At 37.9% G+C, this 20,570-nt stretch overlaps 1 protein-coding gene across 29 annotated transcripts in view; it reads right to left on the reverse strand.

Annotated features, from left to right (window-relative positions):
- LOC100524885 (glycerophosphodiester phosphodiesterase domain-containing protein 4-like) overlaps positions 1 to 20,570 on the reverse strand; it is a 116,687-nt gene that overhangs the window by 74,423 nt on the left and 21,694 nt on the right. For 8 of the 29 annotated variants that reach the window (XR_014814743.1, XM_084975333.1, XM_084975344.1 and 5 more), the window contains one exon: positions 13,184 to 13,278. The exons of the other annotated variants lie outside the window; for them this stretch is intronic. The gene's annotated coding sequence lies outside the window, so the exon portion shown is untranslated. The remainder of the gene's footprint in view (positions 1 to 13,183; positions 13,279 to 20,570) is intronic. 29 annotated transcript variants of the gene reach the window in all.

Consider the following 20,570-nt stretch of genomic DNA (forward strand, 5'->3'; position numbering starts at 1 on the left):
AGAGGACACCTCAGCAAGAGGGATCCCAGAATGAGACAGTGGGAAGAGTACTCTGTAAAAGATGACCTCCCAACCAGGAATCAGTAAATGTGTAAGTAATGTTAACAAATTACCTCAATAAAGCCAACTAATACAGTAACTTGCCCAAAAATATAAGAATCAGAAAAGAACCGTAAAATAAATATGTCCAAGATCTTCAGAGAAATAAAAAACACACGTCCATGTAACAAGATTAAGATATATGTTTGTGTGTTTGTTTGTGGCCAAGCCCATGGCATGTAGAAGTTCCTGGGCCAGAGACTGAACCTGTGCCATAGCAGTGACCTACGTCACAGCAGTGACATCAGATCCCTAACCCACTGAGCCACCAGGGAACTCCAAGAATAGGATGGTTAAATGCAAGCACAGTAATGATCAAAAAAGTGAAATAGAGGGGAAAAAAGCATGTAGGATGGACTTCACAGCAGTCTAATTCAGCCAAAGACTTAATTAAATGGCTTAACCAAGAGGAGTGACACTGACTTTACTTTCCAGGTGGGAAAGAAAAGCTAAGTTTCGCCATTTAATGGTGCTTCTATCTTTTCTAATCACTTCTCTAGTCCCATTAGATTTTTTGCCACTCCTTATCAATAAAATGGTCCTTTTTTTTTTTTGGATATTCCACTCACATGAAAATATTAGTTGGGCTCCAAACTGTCCCACCAAACTCAGGAGAAGCTCCCACCTACCTTGTGGGAACTGCAGGCAAAGGAAGAACTGTGACATTTTTCTCTCTTTTTCTCTCCCCTTCTTCTACTTCTTCCTCGCTCCTTCACTGTGGGTGGTGGTAATGGGGTAACACAGGGGAGTGAGAAGAATGAAAAGGTGCCTAGGTGACCGCCTGTGTACAGCAGTGGGATATCAAAAAAGAAGTCTGTCTTTGCCATCATTTCTTTAAACTGGGATTATACTGAAGACTGAAGCAGGCTCACTCTACACAGAGTGCGCCAAGCTGAGGCTTCTTCCTGACACAGCAGTTTCAAGTGCTTTTTCTCTTTGCTCTGGGCCACTGTTTTGCATCCCCCTAGCAGCATAAGCATGCTGTTCTTTTGGATGAAGCTCCTCTTGTTCAACAAAGACAATGTTCTGGGGCAGCCTAGTCAATACAGCCTTCTCATCCAAATTCAAATGATCTGTATTAATCTTCCAGCACACCTTCCCTGCTTTCCCACAGATGCAAGGTGAGGCGCTTCTTTTCATCTTCTCCTAAATGCATACCCTACATACCACAATGCTTTATATCAGCACCACCAACTGTCAGCTAAGAGTAACTGAAGAAAACAGAAGACACTTGGATGAGACATCAGCTACCTTCACAAAGCAAGCAATGAGGAGACAAGTCTAACCTCAGAGCACATATAGGGGAAAAATGAGAAGTGACAGTCACTCCATCAAAAAGTCAGCTTGATCTTTCCCTAGCTAAAGAAAATGACTTAGGCAAGCTGGAAAATATGTTTTTAAAAATCAAAATGAAGGCATAAGAGAGCTATCAGTCAGTGAAGAACTAACTAACCAACATCCAAATAAGAGAGGAAATCCAGAAACACAACTTGGTAGTTATGCGATTTTTCTCTAGAAGTGGTTGAGATATAGGAAGGAGGGCTTCCTGTATCTTGCAGGTCTAGAAGGACAAAAAAATGGGAGTGGGTACTCTGATAGACACTGTATACTTTGATTTGAGACCTTCTAGGGCTATAGCCTAAAAATAAGCATAAACTAGAAATAGACTGCTTTTGGGAGACTGAATCCTAGCTTTGAATCATCTAAATGTGTGAAATAGGGTTAAGGTGAATAGGATTTGCTACTACCCCTGGGTACCTGTCAGTAACTTTCTGAGAGGACAATACAATTTGAGGTCTCAAATTACCTATGCAACTTTTAACAGATAACATCTGGCACTCATGAAAAATAATCAGGCACATGAGGAGAGGAAACCTCACAGTGAATGCCAAAAGAAACAATGGACAACATAAAAACATATTCAGCGAATCTAGATAACAGAGGTATCAGGTACAGACTTCTATAAAACTATGCTTAAAAAATTTAGATTGGGAAAAATTTAATTTCAGTAGAGACCTATTAACAAGAAGACCAATTAAAAATTCTATAAAGGAAAATACATCAACAAAAGTTAAGAACTCAGTGAATAGATTTAATAGCTGATAAAACAAAGGCAAAAAAAATTATCAAAAATGGGTTAGAAAAAAAAATCAAGAATGATACAGACACATTTAAAAAACCCATGAGAAATACAGAAGAAAGAGTAAGAAATGGGGTAGAGAAAAGGTCTCATATACATGAAATTGAAGTTTCAAAAGCAGAGGCAATGGAAAATGGGGTAAAAGCAGTATTTGTAAAGATAATGGCTGAGAACTTTCCCAAAATGATTAAAAATTTCATACTAGTCTAGGATTATCCAGAAAAGAAATTATTGTAGGGATTAGACCTTATGCTATGATGAAAGATTCTAGAGAAGGCTGTTACATCTACTCTGACATTTGATTACTGGGTGATGTTTATAACTCTAATTTAAGTACTGGCATATATGGTTAACTACTCTTTTTTTTTTTTTGTCTTTTCTAGGGCTGCACCCGCAGCATATGGAGGTTCTCAGGCTAGGGGTTTAATCGGAGCTATGGTTGCCAGCCTACACCACACCAACGCCGGATCCTTAACCAGGGATCGAATCCACAACCTCATGGTTTCTAGCTGGATTCGTTAACCACTGAGCCACGATGGGAACTCCTATGGTTAACTACTCTTAATGCATCTTATTTTCAATGGGAGAAGAGAAAAATTCATATATATATCCATATGTATCATAAATATGTCATATATATATGTGCATATATATATATATGCGCAGAATTCTGGTCCCCATGACCAACTTTGTCCTCTACTGTCACTAGTGAAGATGTCATTTTAGATGGTAAGAGGAACCCTGAAGATGTAATTATATACCAAATCCATTCTTTTTTTCCTATAGAGGTTATTACAAACTATTGAGTATATTTCCCTAATCAGCTGACTTTAAATAGGCAGATTATTCTAGGTTATCAGACTGAATTCTGTGTAATCCCATGAACTCTTAAAATCAGAAGAGGAAGCCATAGATGAGAAAGGAAGAGAAAATACTGAACCACTGCTAGCTTTGAAGACAGAGAAGCCTCATATACTAGAAGCTGAGAACTATTTCCATCTGACAACCACTAAAGAATGAAAATTTCATTCTTATAACTAGAAGGAACTGGATCCTTTTTTTTTTCAGCTCACCCAGTATGTCACATTTTTTTCATTTATTTTTTATTTTATTATTGAAGTATAGTTGATTTAAAATGTGTTAATTTGTGCTAAACAGCAAAGTGATTCAGTTATACACACACATTATTCCTTCATTAATATTCTTTTCCACTATGGTTTATCATAGGATAGTGAATATAGTTTCCTGTGCAGTATAGTAGGATCTTGTTTATCCATTCTATATATATGAGTTTGCACTTGTAACTCCAAACCCCTAATCCATCCCTTCTTCAAACTCCCTACTCCTTGGCAACCACAAGTCTGTTCTGTATGTCCATGAGTCTCTTTCTGTTTGTAGATAGGCTAATTTTTTGTGATCTTTTGTGATCATATAAGTAATATATGGTATTCGTCTTTCTCTTTCTGACTTAACTTCACTTAGTATGAGAATCTCTAGTTGCATCCATGTTGCTGCAAATAGCATCATTTCATTCTTTCCTATGGCTGAGTAGTATTCCATTGCGTGTATGTACCACATCTTCTTTAAAAAATTTTATTCATTTTAAAATTATAGTTGACTTCAAATATTTATTCAATCTATGTTGTACAGCAAAGTGACCCAATCACACATGGTACCCTGTTCTGTACAGTAGGACCCCATTTCTCATCCATTTCCAATTGTACAGTTTGCATCCACCAGTCCCAAACTCCCCGTCATCCCACCCCCATCCAACTCCCCCTGGCAACCACAAGACCGCTCTCCATGCCCATTGTGTTTCTGTTTTGTAGATAGGATCACCTGGGCCATATTTGACATTCCACATATAAGGGCTATCACATGGTACTTGCCTTTCTCTTTCTTTCTTACTTCTCTTGGTATAAGAATCACTAGCTGCATCCATGTTGCTGCAAATGACATTATTTTGTCCTTTTTTATGGCTGAGTAGCACTCCATTGTGTGTATGTGTGTGTGTGTGTGTGTGTGTGTGTGTATATGTATATGTGTATAAATAAATAAATATATGTGTATATATCATATCTTCTTAATCCATTCATCTGCTGATGCACACCGCACTTAAGTTGCTTCCATGTCTTGGCTATCGTGAATTGTGCTGTGATGAACACAGCGATGCATGTATCTTTTTGAATTAAAAGTTTTGTCCAGGTATATGCTCAGGAGTGGGACTGCTGGGTCATATAGTGGTTCTATATTTAGTTTTCTGAGCTACCTCCATACTGTTTTCCATAGTGGCTGTCCCAATACATTCACACCAACAGTAAAAGAGGGTACCCTTTTCTCAATACCCTCTCCAGAATTTTTGTTTATTTGTTTTTTTAGGGCTGCACTGGTGGCACACGGATGTTCCCAGGCTAGGAGTCAAATTGGAGCTGTAGCCACTGGCCTATGCCAGAGCCACAGCAATGCCAGATTCTTAACCCACTAAGCAAGGCCAGGTATGGAACCTATGTCCTCACAGATGCTGAAGACTGAAATGGGTCTCTTGTAAACAGCATATATATGAGTCTTGTTTTAATATCCATTCAGCCATACTGTGTCTTTTGGTTGGAGTATTTAATCCATTTACATTCAGTGTAATTGTGGATGATGATGTGTTTATTGCCATTTTGTTAATTGTTCTGGATTGTTACTTTGGATCTTATTTCTTCTCTTCCTCTTTTTTTTGTCTTCCCTTATGATTTGCTACTATCTTTAGTGTTGTGCTTGTATTGCTTTTTCTTATGTGTGTGTCCATTATAGTTCTTTGGTTTATGGTTCCCATTAGATTTTGATATGACCAATTATATGTGTACAAAATTGTTTTGGGTTGTGGTTCTCTTATTTTCAGATGCATTTCCAATGTTCTGCATTTGTCTTCTCCACTTCTCACACTTGCTAGTTTTGATATCATATTTGTCAATGGGTGATTTTCTGCCTTTACATTATTTTTACCAGTGAGTTCTCTCATTTGAATTTTTGTTTCTAATTGTGGATTCCTCTTTTCTGGTTAGAGAAGTTCCTTTGGTAGTTGTTGTAGAGCTGGTTTGGAGGTGCTGAATTCTCTTAGCTTTTGCTTGTCTGAAGAGCTTTTGATCTCTCCATCAAATCTGAATGAGAGCCTTGCTGGGTATAGCATTCGTGGTTCTAGACTTCTCCTCTTCAACACTTTAGATATATTTTGCCACTCCCTTCTGGCTTGCAGAATTTCTGCTGAAAGATCAGCTGTTATACTTATGGGAGTTCCCTTGTATGTTATTTGTTGCTTTTTCCTTGTGGCTTTTAATATTTTTTCTTTGTATTTAATTTTTGTTAGTTTGATTAATATCTTGCTGTGTTTCTCCTTGGGTTTATCCTGGGTGGGATTCTTTGTGCTTCCTTAACTTGAGTGAATGTTTCTTTTCCCATATTAGGAAAGTTTTCAGCTATAATCTCTTCAAATATTTTCTCTGGCCATTTCTCTCTGTTTTCCTTCTGGAGCTCCTATGATATGGATGTTGGTACGTTTAATGTTGTCCCAGAGATTGTGCAGACTCTTCTCAGTTCTTTTCATTCTTTTTAATTTTTTCTGTGGTAGTAATTTCCACCACTCTGTCTTCCATGTCACTTATTCATTCTTCAGCCTCCATTCTCCTGCTGTTGATTCCTTGTAGTGTATATATCACTTCAGATATTGTGCTATCAATCTTAGTTTGCTTGTTCTTTAGGTCTTCTAGATCGTTGTTAAATATTGCTGTGTCTGTGCCTCCAATTTTTTTCCCCAAGATCTTGGATCATCTTTACTATCATCACACTGAATTCTTTTTCATGTACATTATCTCTCTCTCCTTCATTTACTTGTTTTTGTGTGGTTTTTTTGTCTTGTTTCTTTGTCTGATAGTTATTTGTCATCTCATGTCTAACTCTGTTTATTGTCCCCCTGACAGCAGGTATGGAGATGCAGAAGCTGATGCCTAGTCTTGGAATTCTCAGGGGTGGTAGCAGCTTATGTGTACCCAGAGCGCATATTGAGAGCTGTGGTATTACACGATCTCCCCTGGAGCCCAGTGGCTGCTTGGATTGCAGTCTGTGAGTTGGCAGTGGTTCATGGTCTGTGGGAATGTTTTTGTGGTGGAGGCAGCACTGGATCCTGCAAATCTTCTTGGTTCTAGGTAGCTCTCAGGACAATTTTCAGCAGTTGACAATGTCAGCAATTTCTCCTGCAGTTCCTCCCTGTCGTGAAGGCTCTAAGGGCTGCTCTCTGCAGCTGCAAAGGCAGGTTCCTTTCTGTAGGCACTGCCTTTGGCCAGTCTAGAGAGACTTATCTTTAGCCCCAAAGGTGGGGGCTGCTCCCTATCTGTTGCTAAAAAGCTCTCTTTTGCTGTAGGCCCTACACCATTCCAGTGGTCCCTCTCCCTACTAGGCCAATGGCAGAATGCTCCCTGTAGCTGCTGCAAAGTGAAACGTGCTCCAGTGGGCCCCTCTCAGCTCCTTCAACTATCCATGCAATGTACACTGCTTCTGTGGTCCCCTACTTGATTTTGGCTGGGATCACAGAGCTTGTGCTATTCTCAAGGATCACTAGGATCATTCATACTGTTTCAGAGATAACTTTCTCTGCCACCTAGGAAAATTGAGGCTCTCCACCTGCACAAGAGGTCCTGTGCAGATTCCCACACCATCCATGCTGTTTCCAAATTCACCTTCAACTCCCTAGACAAATTACAGCTTTTTGCCCACCCTGGAGCCCCCTTCCAACTCCTAGCATCATTTACGCTGTTTCAGAAACAATTTTCTCCATCTCCTAAGCAAATTGAGGCTCTCTGCCCACCCAGAAGTCCCCATGAGGACTCCCACACAGTCTGTGCTATTTCCAAATTCACCTCCCACCCCCTTGACAAATCACAGCTTTCCTCCCACCAAGGAGGACCCTTCTGAATCCCAGGATCATTTGTATTGTTTCAGCAATCACTTCAGTGTTCCCCCACCCAGCTGATGGCTGGGGTTTCAGGGCCTGTATTACTTCTGAGTTTCCTCTGCCTGCTCCAAGGGTTCCATCCACGGGATCCACTTTCTCTATAGCCTTAAGGGCAGTGGGCTGCTCCCCACTGGTAAGGAGCCTGGAGTGTAGATCCTGCTGCTGGACCAGTTGGTGTCTTACAGCCTGAAAGCGCTCATAGTGGGTAAGGCTATAGTGGTGGCTCTCACTCCTTCCCTCCAGCACCCCCTAAAAATGGTGCCTAGCCTCCAAGCCCAACCAGATTTCCTCAGCTTACGGCCTCAAATGTGGTCACTCTAGACTAGTCCCTTCAGGATGTCTGTGTGTCACCAATCCTCGTTTTTTCCCAGGTAGCCAGCCCCAGCTCTCTCTCCGAGTCTGATCTCAAATGCTGGAATTTCAGTCCCTGGCCCCTAGTCTTGTCAGCCTGGGTTGGGAAGTGCAGAGCAGTGAGACCGACCATTTGTAGAGGACCATTTCCATTTCAATGGCTTTACACAGATTGCTGTGTTTTTTTTCCAATACTCCAAAGTTCCTCCTCTGTTCTGGCTGGTCTCCTCACTGCTGTGGGGAACTTCCCAGGGCGTGGGCATTTTTCCTTTTTCTAGCTCCCTCCTAGGGGCACAGGTCCCGACCCACTTCATTTATCCATCTCTCTCTTTTTCTTTTCTTTTTCTTTTTTTTGTCCTACCCAGTTTCATGAAGTTTTCCTTGCTCTACTGTAATCCTGGGGTCTTTCGTCAGCATTCATCAAATTTTTTGTGTGAATAGTTCTACATATGGATGGATTTTCAATGTATTTGTCAGAGTAGGTGAGCCTCACATCCTACTTGTCAATCATCATTTTTTTCTTCTCCTATACCACATCTTTATACATTCATCTGCTGATGGACATTTAGGTTGTTTCCATGTCTTGGCTATTGTGAATAGTGCAGATAAGAACAAAGAGGTGCATGTGTCTTTCTGAATTAGAGTTTTGTCTGCATATATATTCCCAAGAGTGGGATTTCTGGATGATGTGGTAGATCTACATTAGTGTTCTGAGGAACTCCATACTGTTTTCCGCAGTGGTTGTATCAGTTTACATTCCCTGGTAACTTGATGAATTTGTTTATCAGTTTTAGCAGTTTTTTCATGTGGAGTCTTCAGGATTTTTTATGTAGTATCATGTCACATGCATATACTGACAACTTTATCTCTTCCCTTCCCATTCGGATACACTTTATTTCTTTTTCTTGTCTGATTGCTATGACTGGGACTCCCAATACTATTTTGAATAGAAGAGCTTAAAGTGGGAATCCTTGTCTTGCTCCAGATTTTAGTGAGACGTCTTTAAGCTGTTCACCATGAAGTATCATACCAGCGGTGGGTTTGTCATAAATAACGTTTATTATGTTGAGATATATTCCCTATCTACCCACTTTGGTGTGATTTTTTTTTATCCTGAATAGAGGATGAATTTTTTGAATGCTTTTTATGCATCTATTGAGATAATAATGCAGTTTTTGTCTTTTCTTTTATTGATGTGGTACATCACATTGATTGATTTGTGTATGTTATTAAACCTTCCTTGTGAACTTGTGATAAAGTCCCCTTGGTCCTGGTATATGTTACTGGACTCAGCTTTCTAATATTTTGTTGAGAATTCTTGCATCTACCTTCATCAAAGATAATACCCTGTAATTTTCTTTTTTGGTGGTGTCTTTGGCTTGGTTTTGGTAACAGGGTGATGTTGGCTTCATAAAATGTCACTTGGGGGGTTCTATCCTTTTCAGTCTTTTGGAAGAGGTTGAGAAGGGTCAATACAAGTTCTTCTTTGTATGTTTAGGAGAATCCACATGTGAAGCCATCTGGTTCTGGACTTTTGATTGTATGGAGTTTTTATTTTACTTTATTTTTCCCATTAGGGAATTTTATTGATTTTTTAAGATTTTTAAAAAGATTTTTATTTATTCCACTATAGTTGATTTATTTATATTTTTAAGCTATGTTATTTTTTTATCAAGCAGTCTTAATTGTAATCAATTGTTATTTCCCCAATACATTATTTTTTCTACTGTACAGAATGGTGATGCAGTTTCACATACATGCTTACATTCTTTTTTCTCACAGTATCATGCTCCATCATAAGTGACTAGACACAGTTCCCAGTGCTACACAGCAGGGTCTCATTGCTAATCCATTCCAAAGGCAATAGTCTTCATCTATTAACCCCAAGCTCCCCATCCATTCCACTTCCACCCCCTACCCCAAGGCAACCACAAGTCTATTCTCCAAGTCCATGATTTTCTTTTCTGTGGAAAGGTTCATTTTGGCCATATGTTAGATTTCAGATATAAGTGATATCGTATAGTATTTGTCTTTCTCTTTCTGACTTACTTCACTCAGGATGAGAGTTTCTAGTTCTATCCATGTTGCTACAAATGGCATTATTTTGTTCTTTTTGATGGCTGAGTAGTATTCCATTGTGTATATACCACATCTTCCTAATCCAATCATCTGTTGATGGACATTTGGGTTGTTTCCATGTCTTGGCTATTGCGAATGGTGCTGCAATGAACACGTGGGCACATGTGTCTTTTTTAAGGAACGTTTTGTCCGGATGTATGCCCAAGAGTGGGATTGCTGGGTCATATGGTAGTTCTGTGTATAGATTTCTAAAGTACCTCCATACCGGTTACACCAGCTTACATTCCCACCAACAGTGCAGGAGGGTTCCCTTTTCTCCAAAGCCCCTCTCTAGCATTTGTTGTTTATGGACTTATTAATAATGGCCATTCCAACTGGTGTGAGGTGGTATCTCATGGTAGTTTTGATTTGCATTTCTCTAATAATCAGGGATGCTGAGCATTTTTTCATGTGCTTGTTATCCATCTGTATATCTTCCTTGGAGAAACGTCTATTCAGGTCTTTTGCCCATTTTTCCATTGGGTGGTTGGCTTTTTTGCTGTTGAGTTTTTTGGTTTTTTTTAATTACGAATCCTATTTCACTTCCAGTGTTTGGTCTGCTCATATTACCTACTTCTTCTTGATTCAGTTTGGTTGGATATATGATTATAGAAACTTGTCCATTTCTTCTAGATTGTAGGAACTAGATTCTGCCAACAACTTGAATGAACCTGGAAGTGTATTCACACTCAGAGCCCCAGGTAAAAGTTCAGGCCAGTCAATACCTTGATTTCAGCCTTGTGGAGATCTTAACTAGAGTACCGAGGCAAGCATTCCTCATTTCTGACCAAAAACTAAGAGTTAAAAGTCAGTATTGTTTTAGACCAATGACAATTGACCCTGAAACTTACTGGGGGCCTTCAGACAAGTGGGAACTCACTCATATTTATAACTTCTATTTGATGATGGAGTATTGCTCTGGTGATTCTGTCTGATTTTGAGTATATTTATTGAACTATACTTCCAGAACTAGAGAAATAACCACAGGATAGGTCTGGGGATGAACTAGACCCACTGTAGAGATGGGCCTGAGCCAAAATTCCATTGATTACCTATCATCCAAAAGCTCCAACTCTTACTATGGAACCACACTGGTGTTTTACATTTCCAGTTATTTGTTTCAGTTCAGAGTCAGTGTCCAGTAATCCCACAAATGTATTTCTTCTTTCCCAATAACAATTATCCTTGTAAGTGCTTAAATGTTCTTCTGGGAGCAAACTAGGAGGAATATTAATAGAATGCACTTCTGGCTGTGCAGCAAGGTCCCTCCTCAGTACTTTCTCTCCATTTAAGGGTCAATTTATTTGGTAAATAAGTAAAATAGAGAATAGGAAAACAATGGTAAAAATTAACAAAGTTAAAAGCTGGTTTTTGAAAAGATAGACAAAATGACAAATCTTTAGCAAGACTAACCAACAATAAAAAACCAAAGAAACAAAATGAAAACCTAAGAAGACCCCCCAAAATAAAATTATAAGTGAAAGAGGAGAGATTACAACGGACACCACAAAAATACAAAGCACCCTAAGATACTACTACAAATTATTAAATGACAACAAACTGGATAACCTAGAAGAAATGGGATAAAATTCTAGAAACATAACAACCAATGAACACTGAATCATGAAAAAATATGAACATACCAATACTTTTAAGCAGATTGAGTCAGCAATCAAAAACTAAGATCAGATTACTTCACTGGTAAATTTTTCCAATATTTAAAGAAAAATTAACCATAAATCTTCTTAAACTCTTCCAAAAAACAAAAGAGGAAACAACAGTCCTAAACTCATTTTATGAAGCCTGCATTATTCTGATACCAAAGCCACATAAGAATACGAAATGAAAACTATGGGCTAATATTTCTGATAAATACAGATGAAAAAATTCACTGAAATATTACCAGCAAACCAGACTAAAAAGCACATTAAAAAAGCCACACCATGACTGAGTTGAATTTATCCCTGTGACACAAGAATGGTTCGGCACATACAAATTAAAAAATTGACAAACATCACATTAATATAATTAAAGATAAACTCATATAATCCATAAAACTCCTAGAAGAGAATATAGGCAAAACATTCTCTGACATCAACTGTACAAATGTTTTCTTAGGTCAGTTTCCCAAGGCAATAGAAATAAAACCAAAAATAAACCAATTAGACCTAATCTAATCAAAGTTACAAGTTTTTGCACAGCAAAGGAAACCATAAAAAAAAAAAAAAACAAAAGACAGTCTATAGAATGGGAGAAAATAGTTGCAAATGATTCAACTGACAAGGGCTTAATATTCAAAACATACAAATAACTCATACAACTTAAGAGCAAAGAAAAAAAAACCCTCAATTTAAAAATGGGAAGAAGATCTACATGGACATTTCTCCAAAGAAGACATACAGATGGCCAGTAGGTACAAAAAAAAAAAAAACAACAAAAAAAAAACAAAAAAAAACTGCTCAGGACCACTTATTATTAGAGAAATGCAAATAAAAACTTCAATTATGTACCACCTCACACTGGTCAGAATGAGTATCATTAATAAGTCTACAAATAAATGATGGAGAGGGTATGGATAAAGGGAACCCTCCTGCACTGTTGGTCGGATTGTAAATTGGTACAACCACTATGGAGAAGAGTATGGAGGTACCTCATAAAACTAAATATAGAACTACCATATGATCTAGCAATCCCACTCCTGGGCACATATCCAGACAAAACTGTAATTCCAAAAGATACATGTATCCCTATGTTCATTTTAGCACTATTCGCAATAGCCAAGACATGGAAAACAACCTAAATGTCCATGAGCAGATGAATGGATTAAGAATATGTGGTATGTATACACAAAGGACTACTACTCAGCCATAAAAAGAACAAAATAATGCCATTTTCAGCAACATGGATGGAACTATAGATTCTCATACTAGGTGAAGTAAGTCAGAAAGAGAAAGGAAAGTACCATATGGTATCACTTATATGTGGAATCTAAAATATGGCACAAATGAACCTATCTACAAAACAGAAACAAACTCATGCAGACAGAGAACAGACTTGTGGTTGCCAAGGGGGAAGGGGAGGGAGTGGGATGGACTGGGAGTTTGGGGTTATTAGATGCAACTATTGCATTTGGAATGAATAAGCAATGAGACCCTGCTGTACAGCTAACTATATCTAATCATTTGTGATGGAACACGATGAAAAATATTATGAGAAAAAGAATGCATATTTATGTATTACTGGGTTACTTTGCTGTACAGCAGAAATGGACAGAACATTATAAATCAACTGTAACAAAAATTTTAAAAATCAACTATAATAACATTTTAAAAATCATATAATCAACTCAACAGATGCAAAAAGATCATTTGACAAAATTCCTCATCAATTCATGACAAAAACTCTCAATAAACTGGGTATAAACAGGGTTTACCTCAACATAATAAAGGCCACATATGAGAAGCTCATAACTAACATCTTACCCAATGATGAAAAGCTGATTACTTCACCTCTAAGATCAGGAACAACACAAGGATGCCCACCTGCACCACTTTTATTCAACATAGTATTGGAAAGCCTAGCCAGAGCAATCAGGAAAAAGAAAAGAAATAAACAGAATTAGAATTGGAAAGGAAGAAGAAAAACTGTCGCTATTTGCAGATGACATGACATTACACACAGAAAACCTAAAAGACTCCACTAAAAAAAATGTTAAAACTAATAAATGAATTCAGTAAATTTGCAGGATACAAAATCAACATACAAAAATCTGTTGTATTTCTGTACACTAATACCGAGCTGTCAGAAATTAAGACAATCCCATTCACAGTTACATAAAAAGGAATAAAGTCAGGAGTTCCTGTTGTGGCACAGTTAGTTAATGATCTGCCTTGTCACTGTGGAGGTTCTGGTTTGATCCCTGGCCTGGAGCAGTGGGCTAAGGATCCAGCATTGCCACAGCTGTGGTGTAGTTTATAGCTCCAGCTTGGATTTGATCCCTGGCCTAGGAACTTCTGTATGTGTTCAACAAGGGTGGCTGGAAAGGAAAAAAAAAAGAATAAAGTCAATCCGAGATATGAAAGACCTATACAATGAAAGCTATAAGACAGCGATGAAAGAAATTAAAGACACAAATAATAGAAAGCTATCCATATTCATTGGAAGATCAAACTTTCCAAGATCCCCAAAGCCATCTACAAATTCAATGCACTCCCTATCAAATTTCCAATGGCATCCTAAAATTTGAACAGAACCACAGGAGTTCATGAATAGCCAAAGCAACCTTGGGAAAAAAGAATAAATCTAGAAACACCATTTCCCTGATTTGAACCTCTATTACAAAGTTACAGTTATCAAAAGATTAGGGTATTGGCATAAAAAACAGACACACAGATAAATGGAACACAATAAAGAATTCAGAAATAGGAGAGGAGTGGATAAGAAGGGAGAGTAGGAAGACCTCGAGCTCATCTCCTCCCACAGGCACATCAAAATTGCAACTGTTTAGAGTAACTATCAATGAGAGCTGCCTGAAGACTAGCTGAAAAGATATTACATAAATTAAGATATAAAGAGCCACAATGAGGTGGGTTGAAGGGGTGGAGTCACTGTCTAGTCAAGACTCATTTCTCAGGCTAGGTCCCCACAAACTGAAGGATGATTACAACCGCAGAGGTTCTTTCCAAGGAAAAAGGGTTCAAGCTCCATGTCAGGCTCCCCATCCCAAAGTTCCTGAACTGTGAATATGAGCTCCCAGAACATTTGGCTTTGAAAGCCAGTGGGGATTACTTTTGGGAGAGCCAGAGGACTGGGAAATAGGGAAATAGGGGTTTTACTCTTAAAGGGTACATATGAAATGTCACAAGCTCTGAGACCCAAGGCAGAAGGAATACTTTGAAAGGAGCCTAGGTCAGATCTACTTGATGATCTTGGAGAGCCTCCCAGAGAGGCAGGAGACAATTGGGACACACTTTGGACATTAGTAGCAGTCATTTTCGGGAATTCATACTACCATGACAACACTGGTATAAATGTTGCCAAAATGTTGGCAAGAAACATTTTGGAACTCTTCCTCTAACTTCTTAGTGCCATGACCTATCCCCACCCAAGAGCCAGTCTGCACCAGTCCTGGGACTCTCCAGGCCTGGCTAGAGACACCAGCCCCTCAGCCAGCAGTGCCAAGACCCAGAACACTCACCAGCAGGTCAGCAAACCCCAGAATACACTGAGTCCTGGTCCTTTTCACCATCATTCTGATACCAGACTCAGGACCCTGGATCCAGCTGCTAGGTGTGTTGGGAGCTGGCCCAGCCCATCAGCTGGCCAAAACTAATTCTAGGACACCCCTGGGCTACTGCCTCACACAACATCAAGCAGTTACTAGCTTGCAGAAGCCCAGGTCTGAAGCTAGCCATCAGTGGGTAAGCACTAGACCTAGGAACCCCAGAGGCTCTGTAACCAGCTACACTGTGACCTGGCCACACACCAGAAAGAAGGCATCAGGACTAGGATTCCCTTAGCCAATTAGCCAGCTACACCATGGTTTAACCCTACCCACCAGCAGTAGGTATCCTCTACACACATTTAGTGTCAGGCAACCAAATGGAACAGGAGACTGCTACTTCTAGAAATCAAAAGTAGACTAGATGATAGAGAGGAACAGATCAGCTACTTGAAGACAGAGTAGCAGAAATCATTCACATTGAATAAAAAAAAAATGATGGTAGTTTAAGAGACCTCCAGGAAACATCAAGAATACTAACATTCCCATTACAGGCATCCCAGAAGGAGAAGAAAATATATTTGAAGACAAAATAGCTGAAAATTTCCCTAACCTGGGAAAGGAAACAGGCATCCAGGACCAGGAAGGACAGAGTTTCAAACAAGATGAACTCAAGGAGGTCCATGCAAAAACATGTTATAATTAAATTGATAAAAATTAAAGATAAAGAGAGACTCTTAAAAGCAACAATGGAAAGGCAACTAGTTACTTACAAGAGAACTCCCATTAGGCTATCAGATAAATTGTTGGAAGAAGCTCTGCAGAACAAAAAGGACTGGCATGATATACTGAAAGTAATGAAAGGGGAAAACCCGCTACCAAGAATACTTGGCAAGGCTTTCATTCAGATTTGTAGGAGAGATCAAATGTTTCATCAATAAGCATGAGCTGAAAGAGTTCAGCACCATGAAACCAGCTTTATAAGAAATGCTAAAGGGACTTCTCAAAGTGGAGAAGAAAAGGCTACAACTAGAAAAATGAAATTACAACAGGAAAAATCTCATTGGTAAAGAAAAATATACAGTAAATTTAGTATATCAAATTTAGTAAATCATTTATAAAGCTAGTAGGAAGATTTAAAAAGACAAAAGTATTAAGTCATCTATGTCCACAATAAGTGGTTAGGGATACACAGAACAGATATAAATTCTGATGTAAAAAATATTAAATGTGATGAGGAGACTAAAAATGAAGAGTTGTTAAAATGTGTTCATTCACCAACTTAATCACGTGTGTGTATATAAATATATATATGTACATGTATATGCATTCATATATCCATGTGTATATATAGAGAGACTGTTACATATAAATCTCATGGTAACAGTATCAAAAATCCCCAAGAGACACACACACAAAAGAGAAAGGGATACAAACAACACAAAAGATAGTCAAGTCACAAGTGACTAAAGTAAAAATAACTAAAAAAATAAACCCCAAACAATGAACAAAACAGCAATAAATACTTATCAATAATTACTTTATTTTTATTACTCACTGAATTTTATTACATTTATAGTTGTACAATGATCATCACAATCCAGTTTTATAGGATTTCCATCCCACAACCCCAGCACATGCCCCCCACCCCCTGAACTGTCCCCTTTGGAAACCAGAAGTTTTTCAAAGTCTGTGAGTCAGTATCTGTTCTGCAAAGAAGTTCATTCTGTCCTTTTTTCAGATTCCACATGCCAGTGAAAGCATTTGATGTTGGTGTCTCATTGTATGACCGACTTCACTTAGCATGATAAGTTCTAGGGCCATCCATGTTGCTGCAGATACTGTTATTTCTATCCTTAGTACCATGGCTGAGTAATATTCCATTGTGTATATGTACCACATCTTCTTGATCCACTCCTCTTTCGATGGACATTTAGGCTGTTTCCATGTCTTGGCTATTGCGAATAGTGCTGCAGTGAATACTAGAGTACCTGTGTCTTTTTGAGTCATGGTTTTCTCTGGATAGATGCCCCAGTGTGGGATTGTGGGATCAAATAGTAGTTCTATTTTTTGTTTCCTGAGGAATCTCCATACTGTTTTCCACAGTGGTTGCACCAATTTACAATCCCACCAACAATGTACTAGGGTTCCTTTTTCTCCACACCCTCTCCAGCACTTACTGTTTGTAGACTTTTGGATGATGGCCATACTGGCTGGTGTCAGGTGGTACCTCATAATGGTTTTGATTTGCATTTCTCTAATAATGAGTGATGTTGAACATCTTTTCACGTGTTTATTGGCCATCTGTATGTCTTCTTTGGGGAACTGTCTATTTAGATCTTCTGCCCATTTTTTGACGGGGTTGTTCTTTTTTTGGTATGGAGCTGCAAAAGGTGTTTATAAATTTTGGAGATTAATCCCTTGTCAGTCACTTCATTTGCAAATATTTTCTCCCATTCTGTGGTTTGTCTTTTTGTTTTGTTTAGGGTTTCCTTTGCTGTGCAGAAACTTTTAAGTTTCCCCAAGAGAGATTGCATGATGGGCCATTAAATAAGTCTCAGTAAATCTAATACTAAAATCATATTAAGCCTCTTTTATGACCACAATGATAGGAGACTAGAAATCAATTACAAGTAAAAAAGAAAAAACACTGCAAAAACCACAAACACATGAAAGCTGAAAATATGCTAATAAAAATGAATAGGTCAGTTTAAAAATATGAAATAAAATACAAATGAAAATGAAAAAATATTGCTCCAAAACCTATGAGGTGCAGCAATAGCAGTTCTAAGAGGAAAGTTTATAATGATAAAAGCCTACCTTAGGAACTTAACTATATGCTTAAAAGATTAGAAAAAGAAGAACCAAAAAATCCAAAGTTAGCAGAAGGAAAGAATTCATAAAGATCATAATGGGAATAAATGAAACAGAGACTAGAAAACCAGTAGGAAAAAAAAAATCAATGAAACTAAGAGCTAGTTCTTTGAAAATTCAAACAAAATTGATAAAACTTTAGCCATGCTCATCAAGAAAAAGAGAGAGGGCCCAAGTCACAAAATGAGAAATGAAAAAGAAGTTACAAATGACACCACAGAAATAGAAAAGGAAAAAAAGGAGGAAAAAAAGAAACACAGAGTCACAAGAGATTACTACTACATACAATTATATGCCAATAAAATCAACAACCTTGAAGAAATCCAAAAATTATGAGAAATGTACAAACTCCCAAATCTGAATTAGGAAGAAACAGAAAATATGAACACATCAATTACTGGCAATCAACTTGAATCAGCAGTAATTTTAAAAACTCCCAACAAACAAAAGTTCAGTACCAATGGCTTCACAGTTGAATTCTATGAAACATTTAAAGATTAACACCCTCCCATGTCAAACTATTAAAAAAATTACAGAGGAAGGAACATTTCCAAAATCATTCTATGAGTCCAACATCATCCTGATAAAAACCCAAAGATATCACAAAAGAAAAAAAATTACAGCACAGTATCACTGATGAAAATGATGCAAAATTCCTTAGCAAAATGAACTCAACAATACAGCAAAAAGATCATACATTTTGATCAAGTGGGATTTATCCCAGGGACACAAGGATTCTTTAATATATGCAAATCAACCAATGTGATACACCACATTAAGAAACTGAAGAATAAAAACCATGTGGCCACCTCAGTAGATGCAGTAAAAACTTTTGCCAAAGCTCAACACCCATCTGGGATAAAAACTCTCCACAAAGTGGGCATAGGGGGAACCTACCTCAATATAAAAAGGCTGAATATGACAAACTCACTGCTAACATCATTCTCAATGGTGAAAAGCTGAAAGAATTTTTGCAAAGACAGGAATAAGACAAGGATGTCCACCCTAGCTACTTTTATTAAACACAGTTTTGGAAGATGCCCAGCAGTGGCACTGCTGGATCACATGGTAGTTATATATTTAGTTTTTATAGGAATCACCATACTGTTTTTCATAGTGGTTGCACCAATCTACATTACCACGAACAGTATAGGCCCTTTTTCAAACCCTCTCCAGCATTTATTGTTCATAGACTTTTTGATGATGGCCATTCTTATTGGTGCCTATTATTACCATTTTTATTCCACAGCACTGGATGTTCTATTCATAGTCATCAGATAAGAAAGGAATCTAAACTGAAGAGGAAAAACTAAAACCTTCACATTAGCAGAATATAAGATACTATATATAGAAAAATCCTAAATATAACCAATAAACTATGAGAACTCATCAGTAATTTTTTTCAAGTTTTAGGGGTAAAAGATTTACTAAACAGAAATGTGTTTCAGTTCTATAAACTAACAACAAAATAAGAAAATAATAGCATTTATAACCATAACAAAAAGAATAAAATACCCTTGAATAAGTTCAACTAAGGAGGTAAAAGATCTGTACTTGGAAAACCCTAAGACACTGATGAAGAAAACTGATGAAGATAGTACAAACAGATGGAAAGATATACCATGTTGATGGATTGGAAGAATCAGTATTATTAAAATAACATTACTACCCAAGGCAATTTACAGATTCAATGCAATCCCTATTAAAATATAAATAGCATTTTTCACAAAATTACAACAAATAATTTTAAAATTTGTATGTAACACAAAAGATCCCAAGTATGCAAAACAAACTTAAGAAAGAAGATCAAAGTTCAAGTTATTATGTTCCCTGATTTCAAAATCTAGAACAAAGCTACAGTAACCAGAATGGTACAGTACTGACACAAAACAGAAACACAAATCATATTAATGGAATAGAGAGCCTAGAAATGAACACACTTATATGGGAGATTAATTTATGACAAATGAGGTAAAAATATACAGTGGGGAAAAGACAGCCTCTACAATAAATGTTTCTGCATGTAGTAACTACGCACAAAAGAATCAAACTGTACTACTTTCTCACACCGTACACAAAAATAAACTCACAATATATTAGAGAATTAAATGTAAGGCCTGAGATCATAAAACAACTGGAGGAAAACATGGTAAGATCTTTGATATTGGTCTTAGCAATATATATATATTTTTTTGTCTTTTTTTTTTGCTATTTCTTTGGGCCGCTCCCGCAGCATATGGAGGTTCCCAGGCTAGGGGTCGAATCGGAGCTGTGGCCACTGGCCTACGCCAGAGCCACAGCAACGCTGGATCCGGGCCGCGTCTGCAACCTACACCACAGCTCACGGCAACGCTGGATCGTTAACCCACTGAGCAAGGGCAGGGACCGAACCTGCAACCTCATGGTTCCTAGTCGGATTCGTTAACCACTGCGCTACGACGGGAACTCCCATATTTTTTTTTTATATAGCTCCTCAAAGGCAACAAAAGCAAAAATACATAAAAAGAACTCCATCAAACTCAGAAGTTTTTGCACAGTGAAGCAAACTATCAGGAAAATAAAATGTGCACTGCTGAATTTCAAGTCATAGAGTTTAATATCTAAAATGTGTAAATAACAAATATGACTCAACAGGAAAAATAATCTGATTAAAATTGAGAAGAGTGGAGTTCCCATTGTGGCTCAGTGGGTTAAGAGCCCAACACAGTGTCTGTGAGAATGTGGGTTCAATCACCGGCGTTGTTCAGTGGGTTAAGGATCCTGCATTGCTGCAA

Source organism: Sus scrofa, chromosome 9, assembly GCF_054392235.1.
Source record: "Sus scrofa isolate SSC_HxYL_T2T_F1_AM1 chromosome 9, Sscrofa_HxYL_maternal_Yorkshire_Landrace_v2.0, whole genome shotgun sequence".
NCBI lineage: Eukaryota > Metazoa > Chordata > Mammalia > Artiodactyla > Suidae > Sus > Sus scrofa.